Consider the following 15,793-nt stretch of genomic DNA (forward strand, 5'->3'; position numbering starts at 1 on the left):
AAGCAGAGAAAATAGTAACTCATTTTGTCACTTTGTGCTTTGGGAACGTCTGGAAACCGGAGTGTTGTGCCAGAGAAACAGCCAGCGAACTGAAGGGAAATGAAAGGTTTGAGAATGAGGGCAGACTGTGAGAGAAAGATCAGGTTATAAGAAGGGGAAAGAAGAGTGCAAGGTGTAAAAGAGCGAGTGATGAAAACCGACTGAGATGGAGAGAGAACAAAACAGAGCGGAGGGAGAAACGATGAAGTGAGACGAGAAACAAAAAGAATACTAATAGATGAGCACTCCCTTTCTCTGGGCGACTTTCTATGTGTTTGAGGTCCTGATATATCGTGTGTGTCATCTTATATTGAGGTCGAGTGTGTGTGTGTGTGTGTGCGTGTATACAGAATGTGTGACAGGTTATCATCATCATCATCCTGCTCACAGAGTCCTCGGCTACAGAAATTAGACAGAGACAGTGATCCAGTGGAGGATGAGCACAGATGACAGCTTCTACACTTTCTGAATTTAGATGACAGACAGGAAGAAGGAAGTCACTGTTTGTCTTTAGTCACACTGCAGAAGCTTTTAGAGCCTCAGAATACAGTAGTAGTAGACTTCGCTGTGTAATGTGTATGTGTGTGGTTGGTAGACTGTATGTGGTATACCTCAGTGTCAGTCATGATATGTAGTTATGGTATCAACTATGATGCCACCTAAAATTATAAAGATTACATACACAGTACAGTAGAATGGAAAGGAAATCCTATTTAGTGTTATGTTAGTGTTATAAAAAAGTTATTTTACTTGCAAATTAAATATTCACCCTGTTCATATGCAGCCTTGGTAGCCAGGGAGTTAATGCATTGACCACTGACTGCAGTCTCTGTTTTAAATCCACCAGGAAACCTTATTAGTGACATGGCGTTGCCCATCTCCTCTTCCCTTTAATTTCTGTCATTGCTTCACTGTGTTATCATACGTAAATTGCAAAGTAATTTACCCAGAATGCCTTGTTGCATGTTTAATTAGCTCTGTGTGTTTTCAGATAGCGTTGAATAATTTTTTGCCAGAGTTATTTTCCCTGGTATATTCCAGGTGTGGACCTCTGAACATATCAGGCAAGTAAAAGTATATTCATCAGTTCATAAAATCTAGTGTTTTCATGCAACATGATAATTTTATTGACGCTAGTGTGTATTTTTACCCTGAATAAACAAAACTCTACCCACTTATATGCATTTTTATGCATTTATGTATTTCTTTCACTGCATGGTACCAGGTTAACTTAGCTCTACTCTACATTTGGTACTTCTGGTACCAGGTACTTTGTTCACTGCTAATATAGTATACCCTCAGCCGGCCATCATAGTGTCACTGGAGGAAACTGGCGTTAAGTACCACCAAACTGCCAAAACACACAAAAATGCTGTTCTTGTCCTTCCATGCAGCAAGTGGAGCAGTCCACATTCCTCCACAAACATGCTTGTTTACTGCTGTGGTCTGACCAGCCTCGAAAAAGGACAGAGATTGATTATCTTCAGTATACGTGCCAGACGTAACTTAAACATTTCATGCGTCTAGTTTCCTGCTTCCAAGGGGTTTACTGTTTATTTCCACCTCCTTCACACTGTCGTTGTGAAGCAGTTACACATACTGTTTTATTTTTTTCAGTATGTCATATTGTCCCTTCACATACAACAAGCGAAAGCTGAAAATCCTCCAAACCAGGCTGTCAGACGTTCACGGACAGCCCTAAGAGAGCATGTTGAGTAGGTTTGCTATGTTCTTGGCCGGGTGTTGTCATTTGTGTAAATGTATTTGTATGAGTCAATTTTTGAGGTCTGTGGCTGCAGAAGTTATGCTAATTCTCATTGATACATGTTTTTCTTTACTATTTTTAACATTTTTCACAAAAAAGTATTGTTTTTCTTTTAAATTGGGCATAAATATTTTGATATTTAAGGATTTTCCACTTAGTTCTGCCACTTGTTACCGATATCGTATCTAAACCTGATGTTTCTGCTGTAATATTGACGGTTGATGGTTTCACCTATTTTTTTCAGGGCTGAACAGCTCGTTTATAACTTAGAAAGTTTCCACCAGAGCATTCATTTGTTCACAGGGTCACTGAAGGAAAGCAGGCTGTCAGTGATAAACATGTCAGTGTGTAGGTCCTACTGGTCGTTCCCAGTCGGTCACGGAGATAAAAGCAATTCTATTTAAAGCTGCGGTGTAGAAGCAGCATATGCAGGGTCACCTGAGGACACCCAGCTGGCCGCTCACTCATTTTCAGAGACGATTTTTCCTCACCGGAGGATCAGAGTGTTTGTGTGCTCATGCGTGTTTCTCCGCCTGCATTCATGCATACGTGTTCGCGTGGGTGGAGAATGTGTGTTTAGGTTTACTGATGCACTGACCTGAAAGGCCGGGGTGGTGAGCGGATGGTTTTTAAAGCCTGTGAACAAACAGAATTGACGGTATATTAAAGCCTCTTCTGACCAGGTGACTCACCGCCTGAGTTTTTTTTATTTATTTGTTTGTCTATTTATTTTTTTGGAGGGTGGTATAGCCTCAGCGAGTATAGCTTCACAAGAAGCACACATGCCAGCCCAGAGTGTGTTTGTTTGCTCAGACGTGAGAGCATTAAAGTACATGAGCCGGTGTGTACATTCAGTTGACTGCCTGGTATCCTGGGAAGACCCGTCACACAGGCCGGGTTTCCACCACATCACACACAACACACACATTTACCGTGCTTTCTACTGCATTAGAGAAGATAAATAGATCAGGGACAAAGACTCTTATCTCACCACTGTGAGTCTTCTTAATGGTGCTAAAAGTTTCTCATGAAAAATCTCCTCTTAAGACCTTTTAACATAGCTGCTAAGAGCAAGTTGTAGGAACACACTAAGAGAACTCCCAACATCAGAGAGGGGATATGTTATAGGATATTGACACTGTTGCTCTGTATGGCATCATGTTTCATGAATTAACCTAGGCCTCCATGATGATAACTGTGGAGAGGCATAGATCAAAGCAAAGGTATAAAACCATTCTTAAAGTTTGGGTTTTTCCAGGAGCACAGTTGTCTCCATAACTGGGAAATAAAGAAGTTTGAAACCAGAAGGTTATTTAGTCTGGCCGCACAGTGTTGGTTACATATTGGAACTGTTTTTATGTGAGAAGCTTGAAGCTTAAAAATGTATTTCAGGTCGTGTTTACAAACACAATGCGCGAGCCTGCACGTGGGCCGTGTAGACGCCTAGATTAATGCAGATTCACTTGTGTTGTAGACATGGCTACGATGATAGGAGAACCTGCTGGAAGGATGAACATCTCAGCAGTCCATCAATCAGGGCTTTTTGGTCAAGTGGTCATACAGAAGTAGAAGGCAATAGACAACTCACTGAGAGGTCTATGGGCTAATGACACAAAAACATAGTCTGTGTACATGTAGAAACGTCATAAGCCTTTCTGTTTTGTTGATATGGCTCCAGTTCTAAGTTTTTTTAAGGCTTTAATGGAGGTTCTTTTGTTGAAGGACAGATGTCCCCAAAGCTCAGAACTGTTCTAAGTAAAACCTGTATTTGTAGGTGCTTCGGATTAAAGTTCTACTTACAAGTACTTACTTACACACTGATACCATGTGTTAGGATATCAACCTACATATTAGATGTTTTATTAGGTGTGAATCTTTAGAAAACACAAGTGTTAAATACAACATAAAAACACATAGAAAGTTGGCAGTAAACATTAATCTGTGTAAAATAAAAGCAGCAGATTAAGAAAAATTATAAAATTTAATTAACGTGGAACCACATTTATCCATCCCGTTTGTAAGTACAGCCTTAACAAATGCAGAAGTTGTTAAATGAGCCAAAACATCAATTATCTCTTCAGTCATCTCTTATCAACATAACAACAGGAGATGGTGATTCTGTAAACATGGAAATTATTACACAATTCATCACACAGCTGTTTGGTTTTCTGGAAGTTAACGTTAAGATGACCTTTCACCATTTTCATCCATAATTATTTAGTCATCTAGAAAGGGAACCTCCACACATTAACATACAGATGCAAGGTTTGTTTTTGGTTTTCTGCGTACATTAGTCTTGAAAAATGACCCGATCTTCACCAAAGTCACACAAAACAAACAATATTTCTAAGATGATGAAACACCCAATCATGACATTTCATGTTTATATTGGATAAACTCTTTAAACATACAAAGCTATGTTGGAGAAAGTAAATGAAACAGTGTTTTAAAAACTTCAGTCCAATTCAACACAAGGGGCATTTTTTTTGACAGTAGTATCAAGGTGGTCTTTGGAAAGCTCCAGCCATGCTACGGTGCTTTTTCGGAGAGCAATGGCTTCCTCTAACATGCCTGCTCAGTTTTCATTTAGTTTTTAAGCATATGGTTATGGTCATTGGCTAATCTGCGTTGGGCATCCACATCATCAAGGCATGATGATTGTGAGGCATGGTTCACATCGGCTGATGCTGCTTGTGAACTGACACCTTCATTCTTCTATCATTGATTGGACTCCATGTTTGCTAATACCTGATTCCAGTTTGACATTTAGTGTTACTAACTGTAGTACTGTATGTAGAAACATGTAGTTAATTAAATGTTTGGAAGAAATAAAGTTATCCAGTTTAATTTAATATGTTATTTAGATTCTCATTAAACAATTATTTTAGGTCTGTACTGAGTTATGTTATGAGACCTTTTTGTGGCTTGGTAAATAAGATAAGGTTTGTTTTAAAGATAGTTTTTGCTACTTTTGCCTTAATTTAATTAATTAGCCTTTTATTTAACTAAGTAAATGAGACAGGGATAAGGCCCAAACCAGGGTTATGTTATTTGTCTGTTCAGCCCCACAGATTTATTTGTTTGCAGTTTTCTAAGTTGTTTTCTGACAAATGTTTACCCACTTCTCTGTATTTGTGGTGTCGTCTTTGTGAGCACAGACAACCATCTGTTCAGATTTAAGTTGAAACATTTTCTACGTGCAGTGATTTCATCAGGAAGGCTGTCGGTGTGAACGCAGCCTGTCAGGGGTCTTGTGAGGACACGGAGGTCGAGCCAACCGATCTGTCAGAGCTGAGGTATCTGAGACAGGCGGCCATTAGTTCATCTTTTTGAGGGGAGGGGGGTTCTTATGGCACATGTGTCTTTATGAAGTTCATAATGTTTCAGTTCCTGATGGTGTTGTCATTGGACTGTTGTTTTCAGTGGTATTTCCCTGTTTACATACAGTAGAGCTTTAAAGTTTGTGAACCTTTTAGAATTTTCTCTATGTTTTGCATAAATACGACCTAAAGCCTAAACCAGATTTTCCACAACTAGATAAAGGGAAGCCAATTAAACAAATGAGACAATAAAATTACACATAAACGTTTCCCGTAGCTGTTTATCAGCCCGGTACATCAGCTTCGAGGGATTTTAGCCCATTCCTCCTTACAGAACAGCTTCACCTCAGGGATGTTGTTTGGTGCCCTTGCATGAACGTTGTTTCAGTTCCTTCCACAGTGTTTCTACAGGATCTTTCTTTCTCAACAGTTTTTTTGTTTTAACAATTTGGTAGAACAGCTTGTGCATTTAGGGTTGCAGCTTTGCTGCATGATCAACTTTCTGTTAGGCTTCATTTCACAGATGGATACCTTGACATGTTTTGTAGAATCTGCTTCTGCAACTCAGAATTCATAGGTCCATGAATGATGGTCATCCTGGTCCAGAGACAACCAAGTAGGACCAAATCATGAAGCTGCTGCACATTTTACAAATGGGACATGTTCTCATGCAGTGTTAGGTCGTCACCAACACCTTTCTTTGAAGTCAAAAGGTTCTACTTTTATAGAACAACACCAGTATCCTTCCATCTTAGAGGTCTTTAGTTACCTAGACACTAAGTTGACATTCAGGGTAACACCTCAGACTATTGCACACCTTGCTTTTGGTGTTATCTTGGTTGGTCGCCCACTGTTGGGATGTTAACAATGTTGTTGAATGTCCTTTTTTTAGATGACTTAATCCAAAAATAAATAAAAAACACAGTTGAAGAAAGGATTCTTCACAACTTCTTCAAAAAACATAACTTTCTCCTTATCTGGCTCAACAAAGTTCTCATGGCTCATGTAAATGTACATAATCTGAGAGTCATCTTGGTGGAGTCCAAATTCTTCCAAAATGCTTTTGTAACCACTTCCAGCCGGCTGAGTATCAACAGCTCTTATACAGCCTTCAGAAAGCTCCTTTGTTCGAGCCATATAACTTTTTAGCAAAGCTGTGTCTTCGAGGTCTAACTTTGATATTGAATACCCAGATATCCCTTTACTAAAAAAATGTCTCTGTTGGACCAGAATCCCCCTTCTCTCCAAACTTGCTCCCCCGAAAAATGATGATGATTATTATTATGTGTATATAGATTATTTTATTTAATCGGGGTCCCTTTATTTAGTTTTATGACTTATCTATTGTTCAGGTTTTAGGCATATTTACGCAGAAACAGAAATCTTTTAAGGATTCACTTAAATGAAGGCTTGTAATATTGGAAACCACCACACCAAATATTTCTTACAGTTGGATGAAATACTGACACCTTTTAAACGTCATAAATATCAGTGTTATGGTGAAACAGTTGATTTGAATTGCGTCCACGTGTGCAGGTATATGTAATAAACCACGCAGTGAGTGCAAACCGAGCATGTAAACTTATAAAATCCAGGGAGGAGAAAACACAAAAAGCTGCAGTGACGTGTCTGTGAGCCACAGCAGTGAATTATTTATTCTCATGTTGGAGGGATTATCAGCAAACGGAGGAGGAGGAGGAGAGCTGGAGCACTCTGACAGTTAATAGAGTGGAGAGTCGTATTGTGGAGGGGCAGACGAGAGAAATGCTGTGTCGTTTGTGCCGTTTTCCCCTTTTTTCCAATTGAATAGATATAATGAGAGGTGTGATGACTGTTAGCAGGTTGCCAGCCAGTGTGTTAGTGTGAATAATGAATAATCTTCCATTTATTTGAGATATCCACTGGTTTGACAGGCAGCAAAAAATTAAAAATAAATACTTTTTTTAAAAGGACAGCTGCCAATTGGAATCCTCAGTTGACAAGGAAGTGATATTGTTCCAAATTGCAGCCAAGTGGTTTGATAAAGGCTCATAAATAGTTAAATTTGACATAACAAAATACAGAAGGATGTCTTCATGCTTCAGTGTTCACATCAGCTCTGCAGTCCCAGACATGCAATACGACTTGATGTATCATGTATACAGAAGGTGGTGGAGGGAGATTTCATTACACAGGTCATGGTCAACTGTACAGACAGTGGCTGCTGCTGCTGCTGCAGAGAAGTTAGACAGTGAAGGCAACACAAGTGGGCTTCATAATGGAGGCAGATACAGTGCAGAGTCTTCAAGAAGCAAACTCACGTCAAAGGATAGGTTCGAATTTTGTCCGTCTAAAATATTAGTGAACACTGAAAGGTTTTGCTTGTAATCATTCTTACAGTGGAAGTGATGGGGTCAGAGTCCACAGTCCCGGTTCTGTTCAAAACTGTATCTGAATGTATGAGGCTTCAGCAGTCAGAGTTTAAAGTATAAAGGTCCACCTTTCTGCTCCATGTTGGTCTGCAATGGAAGAACAGTAGCCAAACAGACTGCAACTTTAATAAGTCGGACTAATTTGGGAGGCTAAAACCTTGGATTTTGTCCTGTTACCACAGGCGCATTTCAACAAATTAGAATATTGTGAAAAACTTTTTTCGTAATTCATAAAGCAAAAACAAATTATTACACCTAAAGTGAAATATTTCAAAATTAGTTTTGTTTTAATGGCGATTATGTCAATTACAGCTCATGAAAATCAAAAATCCACAATCTCAAATATTAGAATACATCTTAAGATCACTCAAAAACGACATACGTCATACGGTATAAAGGCCGTCAGCCTGTGGCACTGTTCACTGTTCTGTCTGTATTTTTGGGTCTGGGCTTTCTGGTGTTTCTCATCTTCCTCCTGAAAATACCCCATCAATTTTCCATGGGGTTCAGGTCAGATGAGTTGGCTGCCAGTCAAGCGCAGTAATATCATGTTCAGTGGTAGTTTCAGTCTTGTGGAAAAGGAGCTCTGCATCTCCATAAAGCTTGTCAGCAGACAGAAGCATGAGGTGCTCTGAAGCCTCCTGTAGATGGATGTAGAAGGACTGTAGCCCATTTTCTGAAGGCGTCTGTGCTCGGTGGCTCTTGATGCAGCCTCATCCACTCGTTGTAAAGCTCTCCCAGGTTCTCTCCAATTTCAGTGATGTCCGTCCGTGGCTTACCCTCCTGTGGGAGTGTGTCGATTGTCTTCTGGACAACTGTCAGGTCAGCAATCTTCAGTCTGTGGCTGCATGTATGGAACTAGACAAATAAATAAACTGTATCTTCACTGTATGAGTAGTAATTTACTCAGAAATTATAACCTCAGTTTCAGTGTTTACCTGTGCACTGATAAATAAAAGCCTTTGTTCAAATGTTAATGTACTGTAACTGTGGCACGTGTATAAGTTTGTCACCATATTGAGTCAGTGGTTTAGTTTTTCTACCTGATTTGCATTACTTCTGGTCGACTACAGTAAATATTGGAAGTTCCAGTAGAGCTTCAGTCCTACATAGACCGTCCAAAATAACCACATAGTTGAATCAGCTGCTCTCTGCAACAGTTTTAGCAACAACTGAAATTCCTAATTTTCCATGGTTTCTTCTCAGTAGAACTAGTTTGTACTGGTGGTTTCCTCTCATCCTATCCCATACCTCCAGGGGCCTATAGTTTTTTTTCCCATAATGTCACTGTGCAGCGTGACCGTTAGGCAGGGACAGTTGCACTGTTTAAATCCAGCTCTCGCTGTTTTCCATAATGGAAATGAATGAATGCATGAATGGACAAACTGCAGAACAGATGCATATAAAAAGCTATGCGTTGGTGCTGCAGTCGGGTTTGCGTGCAGCCAGTCATCCAGGCGTTTGGATATGTAGGCCGCCGCAGCGAGCAGGCAGGGACCGCGGGCACAAGCTGCAGACGCATGGGAAGGAGGGAGGGGAGCGTGGAGGGGTATAGGAAGAGAGAGAGTGCGTGAGGGGAGGGTATAGGAAAAAGGAGGAGGAGGAGGAGAGAGGAGCAGAGGGAGGGAGGAGTGAGGTGAAGAGAGGAGAGTTGTCCTCAGATTGACCCACACCAGCACCAGACAGCCTCGGCCTCCCCCCTTCTTTCTCTCTCTTACTCTATATCTCTCCATACTTGCTCGCTCTTTGCTGCGTAATCGGCTGAAAATAAGAGGGGGGGGGGAGGAAAGCATGGAATGGACGCCTGCACTGTTAAAAATGTAGTCTTAAAGGGGTCATATTTCACTTTTTGATTCTGACGTGACGTTGGCTCAAAGCTTGATGTGAGCATGTGTTTGGATGTTTGGCTGATAGTGATTTGAGGTTTGTTCAGTTTGTTGTCAAGAGATTTATTTCTTAACCGGCCATACGTTCTGGACTCCTACACCCAGCTCACGCTCTCACCCACCCCCTCAGGTTAGAGACCCCTGCTCCGCTCTGTTCACTGCTGCTTCACCTGGGCATAGATTAAACATCAAATGTTGTCATGTTTAGACCAGGACACAAACATAAAGAGCAGCTATACAAAAAGTGATGACAGACAAATGTTGATTTTAGTTTGTGCCTTTTTAGAAAACGTGAGTGGAGACACTGAATAATCAACGAGAGAAAACCACACAATCATTTTAACAATCAATCTTTGTGTGATTAACTATCACAAATTGTTTTACAGTCAGTACATGAACAGTGATTTATTATTTACACCTCTAGCTCTGGTATTCAGCTCATGGAGACGTTTAACCTGCTTTAAAACGTTTCTCTCCTGGACCAAAAACCAGAGCCCCTCTCCTGAGGATATCATTACTTATAGTCATTGAAAGTAAACATCTATAAATCTCCTTCTCCACTTCTTGTAACTGCAGAACTTGCCTAAGAATTGTCATGTTTTTAAGTTTAGGTAGTTCAGGTACAGTTGTCTGTGCTTCAGTGAGTATCCTGCAGAAAAGAACGGCTAATATCGAATTCTGGGTACGTTTAATGTCTTTTTTTTTTTTTAAAGGAGGTGTAGTTGACTTGATTTTTGTGTGAGGACGAGAAAAACCCCTGATCTGAAAGAACCTTTACAGCTACAGTTTGGTCTGTGTCCTGTGTACAGTTTGATATATAACCTACAATGGTTCAATATGGAGCCGCTAGTTTTAGAGTGTGCTGCTGAGAGGGTGAGTGTGTGTTTTTGGAGTGTGTGTGTGAGCAGCTTTAAACACGAGATTTAGTCCTCATCAGCCGGACGTATAGACTCAAACACACACGCGAGTGTTAGTCGAAGTAGGTCAGTAGTGAACGGGTTCTCAGTTGTCCTCACACGGCCTCTGTTCGGCCCATCACACCACTCACGTCGACTCTAATTTTCTCTTCCTCATCACTCCTCCTCCTCCTCCTCCTCCTCTGTTTTTCCTCCCCTCCCTCCCTCTCCCTCTATCATGCCCCCTCCTCCGCCTTCTCCTTCATCCCTTTCTCTCCGCTCTGATTAGGGAAGGGAGCAGGTCCCACCCCTGGTTCTGACGGGTCTTGTGCAGGTTAACTCTTCATTCACCGCCCCCATTTTCACTCCATTTTTTCCCCTCTCTGTTTTTGCTTCTAAAAACAGTCAACTTTTATCTCCTGCTCCTGCGACTCAGGCGGTCAGCTTGTGTTTTCACAGAGGACCCTGCCAGACCATTTGCGGTGTGTAACTGGTGTTTTCGAGGGAGACCCAATGCCACAAAATGGGACAGAGTTTAGTGTTGTGAAGGACATAAATCAACCTTTTCCAACTAATGTTTCATTCAGAGACACAGGCAGAAAAAGCCGAGACTTTAGCTACAAAAAAAAAAAGAAGAGTGGCTTCCAGGAAGGCTGGATAATGCCCAGATCTGTGAACAAATGGTGTATTACCTAACCCCAACCAGCTTTACATGATTTACAGTAGAGTTCGGAGAGGCGGGTGTCTGGGCTCACACTGCCATCTGCTGGGAGAGGAGGCAAAAAGAAGACGACCCTGTCTCTCCACCAAACAGACGTGCCAAAACGCCCCAACATGGCTCCCGAAAATGTCTTTGGCGACCTCACATGCAAATTCACCAAAATCCGGACCGAACTGAACCGAAACGCCAAAAAACTCCCACAATGCAAAGCTGTGTGTGTTTAACTGTTACACTAAAAAGGCAGAGAGAAGTATGCGGAGGCTGTGGTTTGGATGGTGTGTTCTGGACTGGTTAGACTGGTTTCTATGGTGCTGCTGGTTTCTATGGCATTTCACCAGACACACATGGCGACAGCACTGAATACCTTGAATGACTCAGGCGGGTCATGAAATACTGGTTTAGTGTGGGAACGAGGCTCGAGGAATGAAGGCGCACTTCACATGGAAATAAACAATCGAAGTGAGACGTTTAAACAGGACAATGGGTTTTTTTTTTCTGATGTGATGTTATCTTCACATTCAGATGTTTTACTAACACGAAGAACTAAATCTTTAAACGAGACATTTAGAAGATTTAAAATCATAATTATCTCTGACACATCAGCAGAGCACGCCCTACATTATGTGCACTTTTAATGCCGAAATTATCCAGTGATATCATCTTAAATCCTGCATTAGAACAGTAGTTGAATAGGAATAAATAAATAATAATAAGTATTAACTGCAAAAAGAAAAATACATAGAGTAGAAGAGGAGAGGGAGCTGGATTCATGGAAAGAATTATCCAAATTAAAAGTATGTGCTGTGCAGAATTAACCGTCAGACTGTCGTGTATTGAATATCGTTTTATTCTTGTTGAGGTTTGAATGTTTGAGCAGCATTTTAATGCTGCAGCAGGTCGAAGTGAAACTCAACAAGTTAGAACCTGTTGAGCAGATTAACATTTATTTTAATATCACAGGTTTACAAACTGTAGCTGTGCTTTCTGTGTGACAGCTCTGTAGCTTCATTGTTAGAAAAATATGCATTGCAGTAAACATGTTTCTGATTGGATTGGAGGTGAGAATGTGTTTGATATCAGCTGTGTCTGGTCTCAGAGCATCAGGTGACAGAAACCAGATGTTCATCCCTGCAGACTCTGATCTTAACACTGCGTCTGTTTGCTGCTTTCAGACCAGAGCCACTAAACCTGCACCTCGAGTCGACCTGAACGTCGTCATGTGACCTGCCGACGGCCCCGACTGACCCCTTCCTGCTCCGTTGTAGTAACCAGGCATCTCTCAGGTAATTTAATTCACACAGAAGCATCCTGACACTTTTTAGTATCTCATCCAGGTTAAATATTTTATTTTATTTACCAGAACAAACCAACGTTATTAAAGGTTAATTAAAAACTGTTTATGGCTTAATTAATGATGGAACAGTTCTTTTACTTAAGTAGATCAAATTCAGATTTAAAAGAAATATCATTGCAGTACACATTACTGTTTTTTACTAATGCTTTAACACATAAGCACATGTTCCTTTTACAATTTGTGAAGATTTAAATGAACTATTCAAAGCTTTGGACAGTTCTGTAGCAGGATGTTCTGAACAACAACTGTGTGGTTACAAATAATAAATATAAAGCTTTTAGAATAAAATATAAAAATACAAAGTTTAACCTAACATACGAAGAAGCTTCAAGCAGAGACGGTTTGATATTTGTGTAACTTTTAATGATATCATAGAAATAATAATTAACTGATGCTCTGTGAATCAGTTGGGGTTTGGGGTAATGTTTCAGCTTTCGAGGTCCAGGTGTGACGTAGCATAAAATGAAGTAATAATTAAAGGGAGTCTGGGAAAACAAAACAAGTGCAGCTGAATCAAATCAGTTTTTTCACCTTTTATTTTTTTTGCTTGCAGACAAAAAGATATCCACAAAGTCCAGATATAATAAATAAATAAACAACTGAAAACTGTTGGCTATTAAAGCAATGTAAAGAATGGCAGAAATGCGTAACTTTGCAAAATTACAGAGCTCGTATATGGATCCCATGTCTCTGATGAAATCATTAAAAAAGAAACAACAACAAACAATCGAAAAGACGTTGATTTTACAGCTGACCCGCGCTCTACCCGCTGATTGTTCTGTGATGTTTGCATATCCTAACAGAGTCCTACATGCTTCAGTAGACACAGAAAGCAAAATAAAAGCTTATCTTTTCTTTCCCCACATATGAAAAGTTAAAAAGTTCCCGTGGGAACTGAGCCAAGTGCTTGTGATTTCTTGTCCCTAAAATATCGTCTGTATTTCTTGTGGAAAACCTGAAAGTTATTGTTTACTAGTTGACCCGTATCGGAGCAAAAACGCGCACTAATAACTATGTCTTCTCTTTCTAAAGCGATTCATTGACTTTGGTGGCCAAACAGATAAAAACAACCGGCGTCCGAAAGACATAATTATTATTGTTTGCTCGTCTTTTCATGCATACAGTATTGAAATCTGTACAAAAAGAGAAACGGTCCAAGTGTAAATGTCACCATCTTACTGAGTTTGTAGCTTAACGGACTGAGGTAAAGTTGCCTGTTTCCTGAAGTAGAGCACACATGCCGGTTCTTATTTTGTTTTAGTCTTCTGGACAAGAACACAAACTGTTTGGGTTCATCTCCTTTTCAAGTCGATCAACTTTGATGAATCTGAACCCAAACGAAGAACTGATTTGGGATCAGAGCAGACGACCTGTTCATTTATCGGAGGAGGATAAATTAACTGGACCTTAAAGGAAAAATCCACCTTCACATCAGATCATTAATTTTGAATGTTTTTATTGTTTTTTTTTCTAAACCCTACCTCTCTCTAACTGCTTGTTTTACTTCCACCAGACTGTCCTACGTTTCCCAGAATGCCGTTTGACAAGCCTCTGAAGGTCCTTGCTGCTTTAGGTATGTAGACCTGGATAAAGTGAAACGCAGCACAGCAGCTTTAAAGTCAATGATGGGTCACATCAACAGGTGAACTGTTGAAAAACATTTAATTCACGGTCGACTTGAGCTTTTTCCCCCTACATAAAAGGAAGATGAGTTTCCACTATATTCAACTCTTTATTTTTTTAAATGGCATCATGTCCTGAAAGCGGTTTTCATTCTGTTTTTGCTTTGTCACTAGAGACCAGTTAAATATCTGCTCACAAACACTAGCTCCTCACGTTTGCTGACAGCTTTTCTACATTTGTTTCTTTTCTAGTTTTGTCTTTGAACTTCGTTAAACTCCAGACTGGAGTCTCAGTCTTGATCCATTCACGTCGCCTGTTTTAGGTTCACAAATCTGCAGGTCCCTGAAATCCTTTTAAATATGATTTGTTAGATCATGTTCAGGTTAAGATTATTATTATTATTACTACTACTACTTATGTAGATGCTATAGCAACATATTTGTAAACGATTAATCAGGAGTTCGTAGCGTCTGCTGCTAATGTGTTCAGCATATTGATTGTTTACTCTATGCTGAGCTTCTTTAGTGCAAGTATTTCTGGAAAAGGAGTTCAATCGGATCTCACTTTCAGTTTGTAGCTGCAGGTGTGAGCGTTTTAACACGTCTTCCACGAGTGAATGATTGTTTCTGATACTTTCATTAACCTGGTATTGGGAAGTTTCTACTGTAGTGTTTAGTACTTCACAGCATCACAGCTTTTAAGTAAAAAAAACTACTCAAATAATATTTTTTTTTTTTTACCCATGTGGACAAAGCATGTGGTCTTAAATTGCATTTAAAGTCGTCTAAAAAACCTCTTTAGAAGTCTTAAATTTGACTTATTAAACCTGCAGAAACCCTAAATCTGTGCCCACATTTTGTGAGGAGGCCATTTGACCCGACGCCCCAACATCCCCCAAAGATAAGAGATTTAAAAAGGCCAATCTGAGCTGCAGCAGAACTCAGCAGTGTTATTCTAACATCTGCCATAAGGTTAGAAATATGTCATAGAAATATTAGAATACAACTTTTTATTTAATGTAATAGATCATTATTCATTTAGATTAATCTCACTTGTTAGACAGTAATAATCCCACAGCAGAGAGATTCTGGATTGTGTGTACTAACTAACCAGATGAAGAAATATTTTCATATTGTTATCACACATACTTAAACGCTTTCTTATCACTATGCCTGTTGAACGTTAAATGAGCAGCTGATCCCGGTGCTGTGTGGTCGCTAAGTGATCTAATTAGCGCTGAGGTGTAAACAGCAGTGGATGCTCCAGGCGTCATGTTTATCAGACTGCTCTGATGTTTGATTAAAATGCAGGTAAAGGTGAAATCGATTTACACAAGGCGACATGTTCGCACCTTCAGTGTAGACAGGAAGTTAAGACAAAATAACACGTCAGAGCACCTTCCTCTGCTGAAACGAATAATGTTAAAACACGATGTGACTGATTTAGGAGCTTTAACTCAATGTTACTTGTAGCTGCCCTCTGCAGCAAACTAATGGAACTGAATTAAATTGGACATAACATTTTTTAATACATTTTTTGTCCACTAAAGTTGAGTCAGCAGAACAAAGGGACAGCGGCTGGACCGACCTTTGTCCTGCTGACTCATGGACACCGTGCAGATGCTGACTGGAGGTCTAAGTCGCTTCAGTAAGATTCACATGCTGCTCATCTCACTTACAAATTTATTATCTTTTTAAAATGGTGCCAGGTGACCACCACCATGCTGATCCTTTATCACTGACACTGATTTATATTTAAATTGAAGTCTGACTAATAGT

Source organism: Anabas testudineus, chromosome 11 (assembly GCF_900324465.2).
Source record: "Anabas testudineus chromosome 11, fAnaTes1.2, whole genome shotgun sequence".
Lineage (NCBI taxonomy): Eukaryota > Metazoa > Chordata > Actinopteri > Anabantiformes > Anabantidae > Anabas > Anabas testudineus.